The following is an 8,953-nucleotide window of genomic DNA, read 5'->3' as shown; positions in this document are numbered from 1 at the left end:
GACGGGCATGAAGCTGCCGGTGGACGGCGGCCACGCTAAAATGCTAGGTCAGCCGCGGGTTGGGGCTCTGGGGGGGGCACCCCATAGGGTCACATCCCCCCCAAAACCCCCCCTGCCTCATAGAGACCCCCCCCTAGCCCCAAAGATCCCACCCCAAACCCTGTAGGTGCTCCTACAAACCCTACAGGCACCTTCTCCAGATGTTCCCCACAACCTCCCAGCCCCACAAGTGCAATGTGTCCGGGCGGCGCCGCGCTAAAATGTGTCCGGGCGGCGTCGCGCTAAAATGTGCCCTAACCCTAACCCTAACCCTAACCCTAACCCTAACCCTGCATTTCCAGGCATGCTCTGGGCACCCAACATGGCCTCCCGGAAGCCTGGTGCCGGAAAACTATATTTACCAGCATTCCTTGGACAGCCGGCACAGCCAATCACGGGCCGAGTTTTCAAGAATTACATTTACCAGCACGCACTGTAACCCTAGCCCTTACCGCCTTTACAAAAAAGCCTCAAGCCCTAACCCTAAAAATCCTCGAAACCCCTACAGACATAACCCAAAATATTTACCACACTAAACACCTGAAGACCTATGCCTAAATCTCCTAACCCAATAAATTAAGACGTTCAAATCCCAAGCCCACAAAATTAAGACGTTCAAATCCCAAGCCCAAAAAACATGAATCTCAAAACCTAAACCCAAAAACTAAAACCTAAAAACCCAAAAACCTAAACCCAAAAACGCTCCAAACACTAATCCAAAAAAATAAGACGCTCAAAGCACTAACACAAAATATTAAGATGCTCAAAACCCTAACGCAAAAAATTAAGATGCTCCAAACCCTAACCCAAAAAATTAGGACACTCAAAACCCTAACCCTGGAGAACCTAACCTGAAAAAATAAATAAATAAATAAATAAATAAAACTAAAATTTTAAAACCCTAACCCTAAATAATTGACCAAAAAGAAAATCCTAAGACCCTAACCCTAAAAAACCTTTCAACACTACAACCCATAAACTCTAAAACCCTAACACACTAACCCTGAAAAACTTAAAACCTTAACCCCCAAATCCCTAAAATACTAACCGTTAAAAATCCAAACCTAAACAACTTAAAATCCTAAACATAAACCCTGAGAACACTTACGCTGAAACCCAACGCTAGTGCCCTACCCCTGAAACCTTAACAGCGTCTATCAATCTTTGGAAAATAACATAGCCTCAGGAGAGGATCTCACTACGCTTACCCTGACTCTGACTCTGACACTAACCCTAACCCTAACCCTAACCCTAACCCTAACCCTAACCCTAACCCTAACCCTAACCCTAACCCTAACCCTAACCCAAGCCCCATGGACCCCCCCCGGTGCGCCCCGCAAATTCGTCCCCCCGGCAACCGAAACCCGCAAACTTGGTTCCCCCCTCATTTTGGTTCCTCCCCCGGTGCGCCTCGCAAATGCGTCCCCCCGGCAAGCGCACCCCGCACACTTGGTTTTCCCCTCATTTTGGTTCCCCCCAACCCTTGGGGTCCCCCCAAGCCCCATGGACCCCCCCCCCCTTGGTGCCCCCCCCCAATTTTGTACCCCCTGCCGTCCTACCCGTGCCCGCAGCAGCCGCTCGCGCTCCGCCAGCGCCTCCCGCACCCGACACTGCATCTCGGCCAGGTGGAGGCAGGCGCTGGGGGGGGGGGAATAAATTGGGGGGGGTCAATTTGGGGGGGGTCTGGGGGCATTTGGGGGGCTGGGGGCGCATTTAGGGGGCGGAGGGCACTGGTTCTCACCTGGAGGACTCGGCGTCGAGCCCCCCCGGGGGCAGCTGCAGGGCCAGGATGCCTGGGGGGGTGCCAGACCGAAACCCCAAAACCGCTGCCGTTGACCCCAAAACCGCCGCCGTTGACCCCAAGGTGGCCGCTGGTGACGCCGGTAGGGCCACCGGGCGCCCCGCGGGCCACTGGGAGCGGAAGACGGGCATGAAGCTGCCGGTGGACGGCGGCCACGCTAAAATGCTAGGTCAGCCGCGGGTTGGGGCTCTGGGGGGGGCACCCCATAGGGTCACATCCCCCCCAAAACCCCCCCGGCCTCATAGAGACCCCCCCCAGCCCCAAAGATCCCACCCCAAACCCTGTAGGTGCTCCTACAAACCCTACAGGCACCTTCTCCAGATGTTCCCCACAACCTCCCAGCCCCACAAGTGCAATGTGTCCGGGCGGCGCCGCGCTAAAATGTGTCCGGGCGGCGTCGCGCTAAAATGTGCCCTAACCCTAACCCTAACCCTAACCCTAACCCTGCATTTCCAGGCATGCTCTGGGCACCCAACATGGCCTCCCGGAAGCCTGGTGCCGGAAAACTATATTTACCAGCATTCCTTGGACAGCCGGCACAGCCAATCACGGGCCGAGTTTTCAAGAATTACATTTACCAGCACGCACTGTAACCCTAGCCCTTACCGCCTTTACAAAAAAGCCTCAAGCCCTAACCCTAAAAATCCTCGAAACCCCTACAGACATAACCCAAAATATTTACCACACTAAACACCTGAAGACCTATGCCTAAATCTCCTAACCCAATAAATTAAGACGTTCAAATCCCAAGCCCACAAAATTAAGACGTTCAAATCCCAAGCCCAAAAAACATGAATCTCAAAACCTAAACCCAAAAACTAAAACCTAAAAACCCAAAAACCTAAACCCAAAAACGCTCCAAACACTAATCCAAAAAAATAAGACGCTCAAAGCACTAACACAAAATATTAAGATGCTCAAAACCCTAACGCAAAAAATTAAGATGCTCCAAACCCTAACCCAAAAAATTAGGACACTCAAAACCCTAACCCTGGAGAACCTAACCTGAAAAAATAAATAAATAAATAAATAAATAAAACTAAAATTTTAAAACCCTAACCCTAAATAATTGACCAAAAAGAAAATCCTAAGACCCTAACCCTAAAAAACCTTTCAACACTACAACCCATAAACTCTAAAACCCTAACACACTAACCCTGAAAAACTTAAAACCTTAACCCCCAAATCCCTAAAATACTAACCGTTAAAAATCCAAACCTAAACAACTTAAAATCCTAAACATAAACCCTGAGAACACTTACGCTGAAACCCAACGCTAGTGCCCTACCCCTGAAACCTTAAAAGCGTCAATCAATCTTTGGAAAATAACATAGGCTCAGGAGAGGATCTCACTACGCTTACCCTGACTCTTACTCTGACCCTAACCCTAACCCTAACCCTAACCCTAACCCTAACCCTAACCCTAAACCTAACCCTAACCCTAACCCTAATCCTAACCCTAACCCTAACCCTAACCCTAACCCTAACCCTAACCCTAACCCTAACCCTAACCCTGAAACTTTAAAAGCGTCAATCAATCTTTGGAAAATAACATAGCCTCAGGAGAGGATCTCACTACGCTTACCCTGACTCTGACTCTGACACTAACCCTAACCCTAACCCTAACCCTAACCCTAACCCTAACCCTAACCCTAACCCTAACCCTAACCCTAACCCTAACCCTAACCCTAACCCTAACCCTAACCCTAACCCAAGCCCCATGGACCCCCCCCGGTGCGCCCCGCAAATTCTTCCCCCCGGCAACCGAAACCCGCAAACTTGGTTCCCCCCTCATTTTGGTTCCTCCCCGGGTGCGCCCCGCAAATGGGTCCCCCCGGCAAGCGCACCCCGCACACTTGGTTCCCCCTTCATTTTGGTTCCCCCCCGGTGCGCTCCGCAAATGCGTCCCCCCGGCAACAGCACCCCGCACACTTGGTTCCCCCCTCATTTTGGTTCCTCCCCCGGTGCGCCTCGCAAATGCGTCCCCCCGGCAAGCGCACCCCGCACACTTGGTTTTCCCCTCATTTTGGTTCCCCCCAACCCTTGGGGTCCCCCCAAGCCCCATGGACCCGCCCCCCCCTTGGTGCCCCTCCCCAATTTTGTACCCCCTGCCGTCCTACCCGTGCCCGCAGCAGCCGCTCGCGCTCCGCCAGCGCCTCCCGCACCCGACACTGCATCTCGGCCAGGTGGAGGCAGGCGCTGGGGGGGGGGGAATAAATTGGGGGGGGTCAATTTGGGGGGGGTCTGGGGGCATTTGGGGGGCTGGGGGCGCATTTAGGGGGCGGAGGGCACTGGTTCTCACCTGGAGGACTCGGCGTCGAGCCCCCCCGGGGGCAGCTGCAGGGCCAGGATGCCTGGGGGGGTGCGGGGGGGGGCATGTCAGCACCCCCCAGACCGAAACCCCAAAACCGCTGCCGTTGACCCCAAAACCGCCGCCGTTGACCCCAAGGTGGCCGCTGGTGACGCCGGTAGGGCCACCGGGCGCCCCGCGGGCCACTGGGAGCGGAAGACGGGCATGAAGCTGCCGGTGGACGGCGGCCACGCTAAAATGCTAGGTCAGCCGCGGGTTGGGGCTCTGGGGGGGGCACCCCATAGGGTCACATCCCCCCCAAAACCCCCCCTGCCTCATAGAGACCCCCCCCTAGCCCCAAAGATCCCACCCCAAACCCTGTAGGTGCTCCTACAAACCCTACAGGCACCTTCTCCAGATGTTCCCCACAACCTCCCAGCCCCACAAGTGCAATGTGTCCGGGCGGCGCCGCGCTAAAATGTGTCCGGGCGGCGTCGCGCTAAAATGTGCCCTAACCCTAACCCTAACCCTAACCCTAACCCTGCATTTCCAGGCATGCTCTGGGCACCCAACATGGCCTCCCGGAAGCCTGGTGCCGGAAAACTATATTTACCAGCATTCCTTGGACAGCCGGCACAGCCAATCACGGGCCGAGTTTTCAAGAATTACATTTACCAGCACGCACTGTAACCCTAGCCCTTACCGCCTTTACAAAAAAGCCTCAAGCCCTAACCCTAAAAATCCTCGAAACCCCTACAGACATAACCCAAAATATTTACCACACTAAACACCTGAAGACCTATGCCTAAATCTCCTAACCCAATAAATTAAGACGTTCAAATCCCAAGCCCACAAAATTAAGACGTTCAAATCCCAAGCCCAAAAAACATGAATCTCAAAACCTAAACCCAAAAACTAAAACCTAAAAACCCAAAAACCTAAACCCAAAAACGCTCCAAACACTAATCCAAAAAAATAAGACGCTCAAAGCACTAACACAAAATATTAAGATGCTCAAAACCCTAACGCAAAAAATTAAGATGCTCCAAACCCTAACCCAAAAAATTAGGACACTCAAAACCCTAACCCTGGAGAACCTAACCTGAAAAAATAAATAAATAAATAAATAAATAAAACTAAAATTTTAAAACCCTAACCCTAAATAATTGACCAAAAAGAAAATCCTAAGACCGTAACCCTAAAAAACCTTTCAACACTACAACCCATAAACTCTAAAACCCTAACACACTAACCCTGAAAAACTTAAAACCTTAACCCCCAAATCCCTAAAATACTAACCGTTAAAAATCCAAACCTAAACAACTTAAAATCCTAAACATAAACCCTGAGAACACTTACGCTGAAACCCAACGCTAGTGCCCTACCCCTGAAACCTTAACAGCGTCTATCAATCTTTGGAAAATAACATAGCCTCAGGAGAGGATCTCACTACGCTTACCCTGACTCTGACTCTGACACTAACCCTAACCCTAACCCTAACCCTAACCCTAACCCTAACCCTAACCCTAACCCTAACCCTAACCCTAACCCTAACCCAAGCCCCATGGACCCCCCCCGGTGCGCCCCGCAAATTCGTCCCCCCGGCAACCGAAACCCGCAAACTTGGTTCCCCCCTCATTTTGGTTCCTCCCCCGGTGCGCCCCGCAAATGGGTCCCCCCGGCAAGCGCACCCCGCACACTTGGTTCCCCCTTCATTTTGGTTCCCCCCCGGTGCGCTCCGCAAATGCGTCCCCCCGGCAACAGCACCCCGCACACTTGGTTCCCCCCTCATTTTGGTTCCTCCCCCGGTGCACCTCGCAAATGCGTCCCCCCGGCAAGCGCACCCCGCACACTTGGTTTTCCCCTCATTTTGGTTCCTCCCCCGGTGCGCCTCGCAAATGCGTCCCCCCGGCAAGCGCACCCCGCACACTTGGTTTTCCCCTCATTTTGGTTCCCCCCAACCCTTGGGGTCCCCCCAAGCCCCATGGACCCCCCCCCCCTTGGTGCCCCCCCCCAATTTTGTACCCCCTGCGGTCCTACCCGTGCCCGCAGCAGCCGCTCGCGCTCCGCCAGCGCCTCCCGCACCCGACACTGCATCTCGGCCAGGTGGAGGCAGGCGCTGGGGGGGGGGGAATAAATTGGGGGGGGTCAATTTGGGGGGGGTCTGGGGGCATTTGGGGGGCTGGGGGCGCATTTAGGGGGCGGAGGGCACTGGTTCTCACCTGGAGGACTCGGCGTCGAGCCCCCCCGGGGGCAGCTGCAGGGCCAGGATGCCTGGGGGGGTGCGGGGGGGGGCATGTCAGCACCCCCCAGACCGAAACCCCAAAACCGCTGCCGTTGACCCCAAAACCGCCGCCGTTGACCCCAAGGTGGCCGCTGGTGACGCCGGTAGGGCCACCGGGCGCCCCGCGGGCCACTGGGAGCGGAAGACGGGCATGAAGCTGCCGGTGGACGGCGGCCACGCTAAAATGCTAGGTCAGCCGCGGGTTGGGGCTCTGGGGGGGGCACCCCATAGGGTCACATCCCCCCCAAAACCCCCCCTGCCTCATAGAGACCCCCCCCTAGCCCCAAAGATCCCACCCCAAACCCTGTAGGTGCTCCTACAAACCCTACAGGCACCTTCTCCAGATGTTCCCCACAACCTCCCAGCCCCACAAGTGCAATGTGTCCGGGCGGCGCCGCGCTAAAATGTGTCCGGGCGGCGTCGCGCTAAAATGTGCCCTAACCCTAACCCTAACCCTAACCCTAACCCTGCATTTCCAGGCATGCTCTGGGCACCCAACATGGCCTCCCGGAAGCCTGGTGCCGGAAAACTATATTTACCAGCATTCCTTGGACAGCCGGCACAGCCAATCACGGGCCGAGTTTTCAAGAATTACATTTACCAGCACGCACTGTAACCCTAGCCCTTACCGCCTTTACAAAAAAGCCTCAAGCCCTAACCCTAAAAATCCTCGAAACCCCTACAGACATAACCCAAAATATTTACCACACTAAACACCTGAAGACCTATGCCTAAATCTCCTAACCCAATAAATTAAGACGTTCAAATCCCAAGCCCACAAAATTAAGACGTTCAAATCCCAAGCCCAAAAAACATGAATCTCAAAACCTAAACCCAAAAACTAAAACCTAAAAACCCAAAAACCTAAACCCAAAAACGCTCCAAACACTAATCCAAAAAAATAAGACGCTCAAAGCACTAACACAAAATATTAAGATGCTCAAAACCCTAACGCAAAAAATTAAGATGCTCCAAACCCTAACCCAAAAAATTAGGACACTCAAAACCCTAACCCTGGAGAACCTAACCTGAAAAAATAAATAAATAAATAAATAAATAAAACTAAAATTTTAAAACCCTAACCCTAAATAATTGACCAAAAAGAAAATCCTAAGACCGTAACCCTAAAAAACCTTTCAACACTACAACCCATAAACTCTAAAACCCTAACACACTAACCCTGAAAAACTTAAAACCTTAACCCCCAAATCCCTAAAATACTAACCGTTAAAAATCCAAACCTAAACAACTTAAAATCCTAAACATAAACCCTGAGAACACTTACGCTGAAACCCAACGCTAGTGCCCTACCCCTGAAACCTTAACAGCGTCTATCAATCTTTGGAAAATAACATAGCCTCAGGAGAGGATCTCACTACGCTTACCCTGACTCTGACTCTGACACTAACCCTAACCCTAACCCTAACCCTAACCCTAACCCTAACCCTAACCCTAACCCTAACCCTAACCCTAACCCTAACCCAAGCCCCATGGACCCCCCCCGGTGCGCCCCGCAAATTCGTCCCCCCGGCAACCGAAACCCGCAAACTTGGTTCCCCCCTCATTTTGGTTCCTCCCCCGGTGCGCCCCGCAAATGGGTCCCCCCGGCAAGCGCACCCCGCACACTTGGTTCCCCCTTCATTTTGGTTCCCCCCCGGTGCGCTCCGCAAATGCGTCCCCCCGGCAACAGCACCCCGCACACTTGGTTCCCCCCTCATTTTGGTTCCTCCCCCGGTGCACCTCGCAAATGCGTCCCCCCGGCAAGCGCACCCCGCACACTTGGTTTTCCCCTCATTTTGGTTCCTCCCCCGGTGCGCCTCGCAAATGCGTCCCCCCGGCAAGCGCACCCCGCACACTTGGTTTTCCCCTCATTTTGGTTCCCCCCAACCCTTGGGGTCCCCCCAAGCCCCATGGACCCCCCCCCCCTTGGTGCCCCCCCCCAATTTTGTACCCCCTGCGGTCCTACCCGTGCCCGCAGCAGCCGCTCGCGCTCCGCCAGCGCCTCCCGCACCCGACACTGCATCTCGGCCAGGTGGAGGCAGGCGCTGGGGGGGGGGGAATAAATTGGGGGGGGTCAATTTGGGGGGGGTCTGGGGGCATTTGGGGGGCTGGGGGCGCATTTAGGGGGCGGAGGGCACTGGTTCTCACCTGGAGGACTCGGCGTCGAGCCCCCCCGGGGGCAGCTGCAGGGCCAGGATGCCTGGGGGGGTGCGGGGGGGGGCATGTCAGCACCCCCCAGACCGAAACCCCAAAACCGCTGCCGTTGACCCCAAAACCGCCGCCGTTGACCCCAAGGTGGCCGCTGGTGACGCCGGTAGGGCCACCGGGCGCCCCGCGGGCCACTGGGAGCGGAAGACGGGCATGAAGCTGCCGGTGGACGGCGGCCACGCTAAAATGCTAGGTCAGCCGCGGGTTGGGGCTCTGGGGGGGGCACCCCATAGGGTCACATCCCCCCCAAAACCCCCCCGGCCTCATAGAGACCCCCCCCAGCCCCAAAGATCCCACCCCAAACCCTGTAGGTGCTCCTACAAACCCTACA

The sequence above is a fragment of the Anas platyrhynchos genome, chromosome 14, assembly GCF_047663525.1.
Source record: "Anas platyrhynchos isolate ZD024472 breed Pekin duck chromosome 14, IASCAAS_PekinDuck_T2T, whole genome shotgun sequence".
Lineage (NCBI taxonomy): Eukaryota > Metazoa > Chordata > Aves > Anseriformes > Anatidae > Anas > Anas platyrhynchos.
Note: the sequence above shows the minus strand (reverse complement) of the source record.